Source organism: Citrus sinensis, chromosome 9 (assembly GCF_022201045.2).
Source record: "Citrus sinensis cultivar Valencia sweet orange chromosome 9, DVS_A1.0, whole genome shotgun sequence".
NCBI lineage: Eukaryota > Viridiplantae > Streptophyta > Magnoliopsida > Sapindales > Rutaceae > Citrus > Citrus sinensis.
The window spans coordinates 7,254,850-7,267,602 of record NC_068564.1 but is presented as its reverse complement, the minus strand read 5'-3'; the positions used below and the strand labels follow the sequence as shown (position 1 = coordinate 7,267,602).

General features: G+C 35.4%; 1 long non-coding RNA gene and 1 pseudogene across 1 annotated transcript; both read left to right on the top strand.

Moving 5' to 3' along the window:
• Positions 1–7,685: 7,685 nt before the first annotated feature.
• Positions 7,686–8,601, top strand: LOC127899646 (uncharacterized). Its single transcript, XR_008051523.1, has 2 exons — positions 7,686–8,374; positions 8,433–8,601. It is a non-coding gene; the product is annotated as an uncharacterized LOC127899646 (long non-coding RNA).
• A 937-nt stretch (positions 8,602–9,538) lies between these two features.
• Positions 9,539–11,999, top strand: LOC102612619 (CDP-diacylglycerol--inositol 3-phosphatidyltransferase 1-like; annotated as a pseudogene).
• The last annotated feature ends 754 nt before the right edge of the window (positions 12,000–12,753 follow it).

Here is a 12,753-nt window from a genome sequence, read left to right as displayed (position 1 = left end):
TGCTTTCATCAGATATTATTGGAAGAGATAAAGATAGAGAGAAGATTATTGAACTATTGATGCAAGCAAGTTCTGGCGAAAGTGAAACTGTGTCTGTGGTTCCTATTGTGGGACTTCGAGGTTTGGGCAAGACTTCACTTGCAAAATTGGTGTACAATAATCAAATGGTAGAAGAGCATTTTGAGTTGAAAATCTGGATATGTGTTTATGAGGATTTTGATGAGAGACAAATTATGAATAAAGCATGTTTATGGTTTGTCTTAATTCATGGTTAGATGTTCTACTGTATTTTTTGTTTGGATCTGCAACAAGAGGGGTGATTTATTATAACCTTGTTTCCCTCTTGATTTAGTTTATCGTAATAAAAATTTTGTAAGCCAAAATTAGCATCGGATTATTGTAAATCACTGGAAAATTGCGGAAACTTGCTGGAACCTGCAGCAACGAACCAGCACACGCAGCAGCGAGCGGCCACCAGCACACGCTGCTGCACGAGCAGCACGCGGCCAGAAGCACATGCTACCAGCAGCGCGCGCTGCACGCGAAGCGGCCAGCAGCCACGCTGCAAGCAGCGCGCGCTGCACGCGAAGCGGCCAGCAGCCACGCTGCAAGCAGCGCGCGCTGCACGCGAAGCGGCCAGCACCACGCTGCAAGCAGCGCGCGCTGCACGCGAAGCGGCCAGCAGCCACGCTGCAAGCAGCTCGCGCTGCACATGCAGCAACTGCAGCGCGCGTTGCAACGCTGCAAGCAGCGCTACCTGCAGCGCGCGAGCAGCAGCTGCAGCGCCCAAGCAGCAGCGCGAACGTGGGCTGGAGGCGCGGAGCGTTTTGGTTGACGTCTTTCCGGCGTTGATGACGGCTCTCCGGTGTGGAAACAGTGAACAGCGGCTGGATTTTTTGGAGATGGCGGCTGGGGAAGAGAGGAAGAAAAATATGGATTTAGGGTTACATGGTTTTTATTATGGAGGTCCCTATGGTTCCATAATTTTTCATTTGGGCAGAAATTTTTTTAATTTTTTACATTTATATCCAAAAACAGTTTTGGGTTTAATGAATCCTAATTTTAGGCCCAATTTCAATTGGGCTTAATGGATTAAAAATGCATAGACAAAATTAAATACATTAAATTTATTTTTGGTCCAAAAGTTTTATTTAAAAATAAAATAAAATAAAATAAAACTATTTATTTATTTATTTCCTTTCAAAATTAAAATTAGACCAATTATAAATTTAAAAGCCCAATTTCCCCTAGTCCATTAACAAAAACAAGCTTATGGAAGATGGACATTGACAAGAAGCCCAATGAAGATTAGGCTTAGGGTTAATGTATTTTTCATTATTAGGAAAGCCATGAATTAAGATTATTTAATTATTTTTCTATATGTTATGTTTTGGATGATAACATGCCATGATAACATGTCATATAGAATAGGTAGTGCCACTCTATGCATAATGATACATGTTATTCATTAAATAATGAATTTCATTATATTGTTTGAAATTTGCATATGCTTAATAATATTTGATATCATCTAGATAATATTATAGGAAGCATGCAATTAACAATATGTATGTTTTAAAAAGGAAAAATCAATTTTAAAATATTGAGTGGGAGAGGGAAAATTCAAGATAATTTTTCCCACGGGCTCCATTGTTAGTTCAATAATAAAATTATATATATACCTCGACTTCATGATACGGTGATGCTCCCTACGGAGGGTATATATATTGGATATTTTATTTGATGAACTTCTTCAAAGATAAAATTGAAATATTTTTTCAATCGATTGTTCGCCCCAACGGTGACTATTGATATGAAAAATACGTAGATTGAAACAATGGTTATACACTCAACTAAAGTTTGTTATTAACCTTTCCAACGAAGCTCTATTAACAAATTTAGGCCCAAAGGGATAACGATAATTATTTATCATGTCTCTACATGAAAGTAAATAATCTAATGGATAATTGGGTCTAGTAAGTGTAGACATGACTTCCCCAACGGATAGCTTGTCAAAACGGTACTAGATTATCGTTACAATAAATTAAAATGCATTTATGATTTTTTGCATTTTTGTCATTTATTGTGAATATTGTTTCAAAGTATTTATGCATGTCTATTTTGTTTTTTCAGAAAATGTCTTCCATCAACCCATTATTAATTATCCTTGTTAAAAATGAACTCACTGGTGAAAATTATTTAGATTGGAAACGCAATCTATTTAATATTCTCACTGCTAAGGGAAGCAAATATGTTTTGACTCAGCCTTGCCCTCATGAACCATCGTTATACGATTATAGAAATCAGAGGGAGCCTTATGAGAAATGGTGCGAAGCTAACAAAATGGCTAAGCGCTATATATTGGCTTCGATTTCTGTGGAACTGCATAAGAAACATCGGAGCATGGAAACAGCCACTGAAATAATGGCTAGTCTTCATCAGATGTTTGGGCAAAATACCCATTTTGCCAGAGAAGCAGCATAGAAACGTATTACGGATACTAAGATGGAAGAGGGCACAAAAGTTCGTGATCATGTCCTCAAAATGATGGACTATTTGAATGAGGTAGAGATTCATGGTGTTCAAATCAATGATAAATCAAAGATTAACATGGTGATTGAATCTTTACCTGATACATTCAAAGAGTTTAAGGTCAGTTATATCTTAAACAATAAAGTTATGACCTTAATTGAATTAATGCACGAACTACATGCTATAGAAGAATTCTATCATAGCAGAAAACTTCCTAAAAAAGGATTCTCTTCAAGGCTTAAGTCGAAAGACAAGAATGAGCAAGCAAGAGTTGGGATCGGCAAACTGTCCACTAAAAGAAGTGGCAAGCCAAAAGGCAAGTGTTACAAATGTGGACAGAAGGGTCACTGGAAGAAAGATTGTCCTAAGATTATTAAAATCAGGTATAGGAAATCTTTAAGCTTCCTAATTAGTTCAGATTTCTATTGCATCATACAATAATGAATTCTGAGATAACTAATCTTATTTGTAATTCATTTATTTGGTTTTCAGGAAACCAAGAGATTAAGTGAAGAAAGCATCAAACAGCAGTTGAGGACATGCTAGTTTATATCAATTGAAAGACTAGATCAATTTTATAAGACTTTAGTTTTGATATTTGTCTTTATATTAGAGGAATTTAATTTCGGTGGCTTGTTTTAATAAACAGGAGTACACTGTTATTTTTCGGATCCTCTATTTATTATTTATTTTGGTTATTTATAAAGACAATTTATATCATAGAAGTCCATTGATCTATTCAAAGTAAGATATAATGATAAAAAGTATATGCATTTATCTAAGAAAAGAAATGTTTCTTCTAACCAAAAATCACCTCTGATATTTATGCCTAAGTCATATAAACTATAATAAGATTTTAAGAAAATGATCAATGATAGACTTGTTGGCCTATTAAGATTGATCATTGTAACTCTATAAATCTTATTTAGAAAAGTAATATGACAAGGATGCTCTTTTTGAGCTAAAAAGCATAACTATGTATTTGATGATTTAGCGCATACAAATGTATACGGACTAATCAGTTTACATGTTATAAGGGATTATGAGTATTCTATCAATCTTGTTGATGAATATTCATTTTATTTATGTTTGTCTAAATGCGTCATGATTCCATTGCTTTTGAAATTCAAAAGAGTACGTGGATAAGACAGAAGCAATTAGACAGGAACATAAAAGAACTTCGATATGATCGAAACAAAGAATATCTCTATGGAGAATTCAAGCACTATTTGGTTGTCAATGAACACTATAATACAATAGTGTAATTAAATGAAGAAACAAGATTCTTTTGGATAAGACAAGATATATACTAAGTGGTTTATCATTTACCTTTTTTGATTCCAGATACTAGTATTTAAAACTACAAAGTTTATTGAACTTAGTTTCATCTATCTCGGTGTCTACTACTCCAAGAAATTATGAAAAAGTCACAAACATGGTTTGAGACACATTCGTATTTGGAGTTTACTAGTATTTCTACTAGAATCAGAGATAGACAAGATGGATTCGTGTTCAGAAGCTTGCATGTTTTAGGTATCTTAAAGGAATAAGGGAAAGTCTGAATTATAGTCCTCAAGATAGGAATGTATTTATAGAAATATTCTTTACTTTCTTTGAGGAAGACTCTATAATGACTTATAACCTAAGAGTAAGGTAAAACTAGAGAAATAAAAGAGATCAGGTTGATGCTCAGCTTTCAACACCTGTTATAGAACAGGAAGAACAGCAACAACCAGCTGATCAGCACAAGATTATCCTTGAACAACCATCACTTTTAGAACCTTGTTGTAGTGGGAGGGTAACTAGGTTACCTGCGAGATACATATTTTTGGGAGAAACCTATATGGTTATCTCAGATGAACATGTACAAAATCCCACTAGTTACAACGAAGCTCTAATAGATAGAGATGTTAAATTTTGGAAAAATGCCATGAATCAAGAAATGGAATCTGTGTATTCCAATAAAGTCTGGGAACTTGTAGAGGCACCAAATGGGGTAAAACCTATAGGCTGCAAGTGGATCTACAAGAGAAAAAGAGGAGTAGACGGAAGGGTGGAAACATTTAAAGCAAGATTAGTAGCCGAAGGGTTTACTTAGAAAGAAGGGATTGATTATGAGGAAACCTTTTTCTACGGTTGCTATGCTTAAATCCATCAGGATTCTGCTCTCCATTGCTGCAGTGCTAGATTATGAAATTTGGCAAATGGATGTCAAGACTGCCTTTCTTAACGGGCATCTTGAAGAAAACATCTACATGCAGCAACCAGATGGATTTATACAAAAAGGCCAAGAACACATGGTATGTAAGTTGCAGAGATCCATTTATGGATTAAAGCAAGCATCCCGGTCATGGAACATCAGATTTGATCAAGCGATTAAATCACTTGGATTCATTCAGAACATTGATGAACCATGTGTGTACAAGAAAATTCAGGAAAAATTTGTAGCCTTCCTAGTTCTTTGTGTAGACAATATTCTCCTTATTGGAAATGATATAGGAGTATTGACTACAATAAAGATTTGGTTAGCAAAATAATTTGATATGAAAGACCTGGGGGAGGCAAGTTATATTCTTGGTATCAAGTTAATACGAGACCGGAAGAATAAAACTTTAGCCTTGTCTCAAGCGGTCTATATCGATAAGATATTGGCTAGATTTAGCATGGAAAATTTCAAGACTGGTTTATTACTATTCAGACATGGAATTACATTCTCTAAGGATCAATCACCTAAAACATCTGAAGAGATAGAGAGAAAGAGACGAGTTCCCTATGCAGACGCTGTGGGAAGTCTCGTGTATGCCATGCTTTGCACTAGGCCAGACATCTGTTTTGCGGTAGGGATGGTTAGCAAATATCAATTTAATCCTGGACCTCAATACTGGACTATAGTCAAGCATATTATAAAGTATCTGAAAAGAACTAAAAATTATATGCTTGTGTATTCTGGTGATGAACTCATTCCAGTGGGTTATACTGATTCTGACTTTATGTCAGATAAGGATTCCAGAAAATCAACTTCCGGCTATGTGTTTACATTGGGAAGTGGAGCTATTAGTTGGATGAGTGTGAAACAATCTTGTATCACAGACTCAACAACTAAAGCTGAATATGTGGCTACATCTGAAGCTGCAAAAGAAGCTATATGGTTCCGCAAGTTCCTACGAAATCTTGAGGTGGTACCTGTTGTAACTGCACCCCTTAAACTATTTATGTGATAATGGTGGTGCGGTAGCTCAATCTAAGGAACCAAAGAACCACAAGAAACAAAACATATTGAAAGGAAGTATCATCTTATAAGGGAATAGTGTAGAAAGGTTATATGACAATATCCCAAATGGCATTAGATGCTAAATGGCAGATCTTATTACAATGGCCATTAGTGGGAAACCTTTATAACCTGCACTTAGAGCCCTAGAGCATGTGCAATATGCCAGATATGCTTTGAGAGCTAGTGGGAGATTGTTGGGAAAATATGCTCTTTAAAAACATATGTGTTTATTTAATTGTAATAAACAATTTTTCTGATCAATAAAATAAATGAGGTATTTTATTCAAATATCTTAATTGCATTAATATTTGTATTAAAGTCCATTTAATCATATTATATGTATTTATGTGATCACCATGTGGATTCACAGAAGACATAAATACAAGTTATCTTATGATTAAATAAATTTAGTTCGCAGTTGATAAATAAAGTTGGGCACTTTATTTAGGTATAGACTGTAATAAATTCATTGAATGATTTGTCTTAATCATGTATGAATTTATTGATGTAGTACGACTACATTGAACAGGATCACATATGAGATTTAATTAACTTTGTAATAACTGTCAGACTTATTAAATCTCATAGGCGTTGATTTTACTGTAATCTTAATCTTGAGTTAATTATGATTTCATGATTGTAATTGTTATTCCATTTGAGTTACCAATGGGCACGACACAGCCTTGTGGTCAAGATTACCCGGTATCTTGGTGGGAGCAATTATGAGTATTGGAGTTATGTATTAACAATATAGAATTTGTACAACACATCTCTTGATGGGTTTTCGGCACTTGATCATAGAACTCTCTGGCCAGAGTGTGTCAACATATTTAGTATGTTGAAAATGATCATTAGAGAAAACCAGTAAGGATCAAGGAATAAGATGTTATTAAATTGATTGGACAGTTGAGATATCAATTTAATTAACGATGTGGTACAAAGGATTGTGCAGTAAAGAAATCAATGTGGCTTGGGACGAATTATTATTCGAGCATACAATTATGGAAGTCAGTTCTAATCTTTTAGTGGAGTAGATTTGGAATTAAATAATTGGACTAGTTTAATTACAGGCCTAATTATTGTAGCCACTATTGTATGTTCCCAAATGATCCCCGGGTTAGCTCATTTAATTGACTGCACCACTACTGGACTAATAAGTAAGATAACTAGCTATTTTGGTCAAAAGCCTAAATATATCATTTAGTGGGAGGCTCCATTTAATTAGCTTTTGTATAAGGGGCCTTATGTTATTTTACAAGGTGGGTCCCCTATTGAAAAAGAAAATAACGTGAGTTTTATTTAGGGCATTATTTGGAGCCTAGGGTTTTCACTAAAGGGTGATATAAAAGACTTATTTTTCCCTAAAGAAAAATATGGAAGCCACTATATACAGATCAGAGAAAAAGATTTTTCTCTCTATTGTTGAGAGAAAAATTTTCTCGTGCTAGTTGCTTTGGTAGTGATAAAGGCGCCCACACGTCAAGTGCAGATCGAACCTGAGTCATAACTTGGAAGATCATTGGAGATTGTTCGTGATCTAACAAGCGTGGTGGTGACGGATCGTGATCTAACAGGAGTGGTGGTGGCGGATCGTGATCTAGGAGCCTAAAACACTTCAGCGGAAAAAGCCAACTCGGATTTTCAAGGTACGATTTTTAGAATACAAATTCTTATATATTATATGAGAGCGATCTTCAAAAGGTTTTATAAAAATTAAAAAACTGGATTTTCCCCAACAGAAGGAAGTCATCATGATCGCAAAAACACAAGGCCTCACCTTCGGAGGGTTGTCATCGGGGAAATAACACAGTTCTTAGAACTGCCACAATGGCTTCTTCAATGTTGTACTGATACTTTACAGAGCTTGATAATTGTTGATTGTCCCAACTTCATGGCACTACCAGGGTCTCTAAAAGATCTCGAAGCTCTTGAAACTCTTGTCATTGCACGATGTCCAAAATTGTCATCGTTGCCGGAGGATATGCATCACGTCACTACTCTGAAATCATTGGCCATTGCAGAATGTCCTGCGCTGAGTGAACGATGCAAACCGCCAACAGGTGAAGATTGGCCCAAGATTGCACATATCCCTGAGATTTTACTTGACGATAAGATGATTAAATCAAGCGATTATTAGGTATGGAGCTCTCTTCTTTTTTAATTTCCTCTTTTCATGCAGCTTTCTAATTTTTAATTTCTCATACAGCTATACCGTTTATAGTTTAATGTTTTGTTATGTTTACCAAACGAAAACTTGACTTTGAACGTTAGTTAGTTCAATCAAATTTGTACTAATTTATTTTCTTCTAATACATAATTAGTTTGTCAGTACGAAACACAAAAATAATATTTCGGAAACCGCATTGTTCTAGGGGTCAGATCTGTTTCTAAATTCAAACAGTTCAGGATTTTTCAAAATGGAACTTATAATGAGATTTTTTTTTTTTAATTATCTAGTTATCTTCATATGGAATTTCAATCTTTGTTAATACTTTAACTTGCGCCGAAACATCTGACTATTCTTCCTCTTATCCTTTTTTTTTCCCAAATATTGCAGCTTTCTTGGGAGAGGTTCAACCAAACTGTAGGGACAGTGAAAATATTACTCTTAACGTTGTTCAGAACAGAGGTTCAACGGTTTTAATGTTGTGTTTTAAAGTTACAAGTATTATATATTCGTTACGTGTGGTTATGTAATTTGCTGATATATAAGTACATTGAGTGAGGTATATGTGTGTGCCTGTGTGGTCATTACTGAATTTCTCAGTAATATAATTTGCATTGACTGCAGATTTGTGTAATGGGAACGGTGGTGTCTGTATTTTTTGCTTTGTGATTGACGACTTACATTTGCCCAGGAAGAAATGAAAACAAATCGGCTTCTTGAAATTAACCATTTATTCTTTCGAATGGTAACCTTTTTGTGACATGATTCGCATATTAATCAAAAGCAGTTGGCAAACTAATCAGATATTGCATCGTGATTCGTGGCCTTGAAGTGAAATGCGTGAGCATGTTTGTGGAGGTTTTTGTTTTTGTTTTTTTTTCCTCCATATAAAATGACTAATTCGAAAGAATATGTATTGTAATAGAACCTAGAACTTCTATGTACTTTAGGATGAAAATTCTGTACGATAGAAAATATTAAAACGAAAATTAAAGTTGATATGAGAAAATTAAAGAAGCTTGCAACTTGGAACTGCAATCTAGCTCGACCTACTATATATATATATATATATATATATATATGTTATTAATTAATTGATCAGGTAAGATAGGGAGAGACTCGCAGACTCTTTACAAGGAGCAAAAATGGTATGAAACTCTGTTTTGATTAAAATTCAATGACTTTCTTCGTATTAATCAAATTAATTGATTAATTATTTTGGTAAAAAGAATTTGCGAAAAGTCATTTTATCAAATGATTTGGTGAAATTTCAAGTACTTTCATCTTGGTTTTTGCAGTTAATAGGAAATAGTTTGGTCTTGGGATGTGGTATATGTATCAACTTCTTATTGCTGGTGAACATTACTGGTTTAGTGTGCGATCGTTTACTATCACTGCATGCATTATCAGTTTATTTTATTGAACTATCCCAAATCAGTAACGAATCCTCAATTCCCTCTGTTTTCTTTGGATCCTAGTAGTGTTTGGCATGCATCAACTAGTGTTCATGCATGTGTCGGTTCATCATAGACAACTTCAGCACACATACAACAGCCCTCATTTCTTCTTATATTGTCGGTTCGATATCATTTTGAAAAATCATATCAAAACTGCTTTTGGAGTTCTAATCCAGTGCAGTTACACCTATATTGTACTTTTGATCTGCAACCTTGAGTCACTGTCATTTTGCTGTTAGTATTTCGATTAGCAACTTGTACAGTGGTATTTGAACTGCATGGTATGTCAACTTTCACTCTATGTGTCTTAGAAACTCTGTATATCACTAATTTCCTAGCACAGGCCTTGTTGACAGTCAAAGATTTGAGGCATATTTCTGTATTGAAGGCTTTTCTGTCGTCAATTTGATGATGAGCGCATGTATTATCCCCAATATTTTGAGCAGGAACTTGTAACTAGTAATAACCAGTACCTAAGATGTTGCATTTGATTGACTTCTCTTTCTCGTTTAGTTTCAGCCGTTGGAGTTGTTTCAGACATGGTAACTGATACGTAATTTCTCTCTTTCCACCCCACAATGTATCATTAGTCATCATTCGTTCTGGTTGGCGCGGATACGCATACTAATTTGGATTATTGTCTGTGCCTTTGTCTTTTGTCAATAATCTTTTGCATTTCAGGATTAGTACATCTTGTGTACTGGTATACTCTCTCAACTATACATGTAAGACTTTGTTATGTTTTCTTGACCCGTAATCTAATGCTATAAGATGACGGCATAATTGAGCTATTTTGCATCTCCATGCAGGCCTGATTTGGTTTTTGTGTCACTACCTGCATTAGATATTGGTAGTCAATGGCTGCAGATGTACAGGTGCCGTTTCGTTTCCCTGACATAATCTCATGTAACATGAAATTGCTTGTGAAACTGGAAGATATTTGATTCTTTTTTTTTTTCATTTTTGCTAAAGAAAAGTGTTACTTGCGTTGGGAAATATGCCTACCACTCTGGATCTCCGTTGCAGTACATTCTTGAGAGGAAAATCTAGCCATACAATGTAAAAGACAACACAAATTGGCTTTTCAAAGCCTATTATGGGAACCGGATGTTTATGGGTTATAGTTGTGTGGCATGTGAGGTAATTGTAGCTTTCCGTGTTATTATCCATATCAGGATTTGCAAATGTTATCAGTGCTTTTTACCTGATCCAACTGTTTCAACCCTGCAGCTTCTTTACCTAATCATATTTCTTATTGCGGAGACGCAGAGTGAAAGTTTGGTGGATGTAGGTTCTCATTTTCTTACTATTAGATTGTTCTGCATATAGAAAGATTTCCCCTGTTTCTCGCTTTGCAAACAATCTCTTCTTTCAGGTTGTGGTGGGTGCTGTGCGACAGGGCTCGCCTCTTTCCTTCCTAGTTGCATTGAGTTTATTCGGTTGGGCAATCAAGCAAACGATCAATGTCATAAAGGTAACTTGCACTCCATATTATCGTAATGTTCGTTTATTCTGATACTTCTTCACAATAAGTAAATTTCTTGATGTCTACAAATTAAGGAGACTTTTGTATGGGTAAAGTTGACATTTTACAATGGCATTCTGGATCCTGAAATCGGTCAGTTTGAGATTCACATGCTGTGATATGCTCTAATGTTAAAACTCAAACCTTTTCTGTATCTTAAATGGATTGTCGTGGATATGCCTGGGATGATCATTTTCTTCCTCTTCACTTCATCATCTTTGTCATAGTAGTTATAATTGATTGAGGAGTGTGAAAACGCATTGTGATGAATGAATGCACAAGCTATGTGATTAAGACTGCATTTATTAGGTTGGTGACGGCAAATATCAGGCAGGATATTCACAATAGTGCTACTGAAGCTTTATATGGAATAAGGAGACCAAACCTCTATATGATAAGAGTTGTATGAATACCAAATGAATTGTAAGAGGATATGGTTAATTTAGATTGTAATTTAAGAAAGCTTGAGTTCTAAGAGCACAGAAATGGGGTCAGTCTTGCTCAAGTGTGAACTCCATCAGTTAGGAAGCTGTCCATCAAATGGAAATATTTACGTGATTCAGAGAAATTTTGGACTTTAGATGAAAACAAAAATCCTGTATGCATTTGCTTGCTCCCAATCCTGTATGCATTTGCTTGCCCCGAAGGAGCTGAAAGTTCTCAAATTGTTTGTAGACGTCATAGTTCTCCTGATGTCATTTGGCTTGGTAATCTTTTTTGCTCGAAAATTTGCCCATTGTGTGGTCTTGACGGTGGGTGAAATTGATTTGTGGTTTCAGATGAAGACAGCAGCAGATGTGTGTGTGCTATATGACATCGAGAAAAAGCAAAGGCCTTAAAGAGTTCATCAACATTTTCCATTTCAGAAGAATCTGTTTGTGGTTCTCCTGCTCAAGTGCCTACTTTTCGGGGTGCAGCATATATGTTGAGACCGGCATATGAAATCACTAAACTTTTACAGTTGATCCGAGGCTTCTCTAGCAAAGGATTTGGAATTAATTTGGGGAAGGGGTGTTTTTTGGGTATATGAGTGTGTGCATTCCTTCAATCACGTAGCTTCGTGCCATTAACTTATTGGCAATTCCACAATGGTGATAATGATAATTTTATGATTGGGGCACAGTGTTAGGAACTCTTTACTGGTTTTTTTTTTCGCATCTGTGTCTATGATTAAGGTTGTTTAAGGTGGTATGGATTTCAGTACATTGAACAAAAAATTATTTATTTTTATTCAAATAAAAATACCTAAAAATCAAACCTAAGTTAAAAAAAATAAAGTTTAAAAAATTCTGAAATTAATCAAATTTTAAAACTTGAGACTTTTAACAGATTAATCCAACCTTTGAATAAATAAACTAAATGGGGGTCAGTTTTTCTCGTGTCAGCTTGTTCAATCGACACTATCTTTTCAACCTCTCACGAATAAACAAATCACTAATGATGTGTCCATTTCTTCTACTTTATAATAATTTTTAATAAAAAGATTATTAAAGTGGTTCGGCTGTGGGAGCCACACGTGTCTGTGGCAGCGCACACCCAAGAGAAGCCAGTCTGGTTCCAAGAAGAAAGTGAACATGAGATGATGAGATGCCGTATCAAATGGGGCCACGTAGACAGAGATGCTTCGAGGTGACATGTCAGCAGATACCTCCACCACCGATCTTCAAAATAATTTGAACGGTTGGGATTTTATTTTCAACTTACCTGTGTCCAGGCTGTTGTTGATTGTCGCTATCCTCAATTGTCCACTTCGAATTTTTTTTTCAATTTCTCCAACACTCTCCTAACCAAAGGAGTTAAT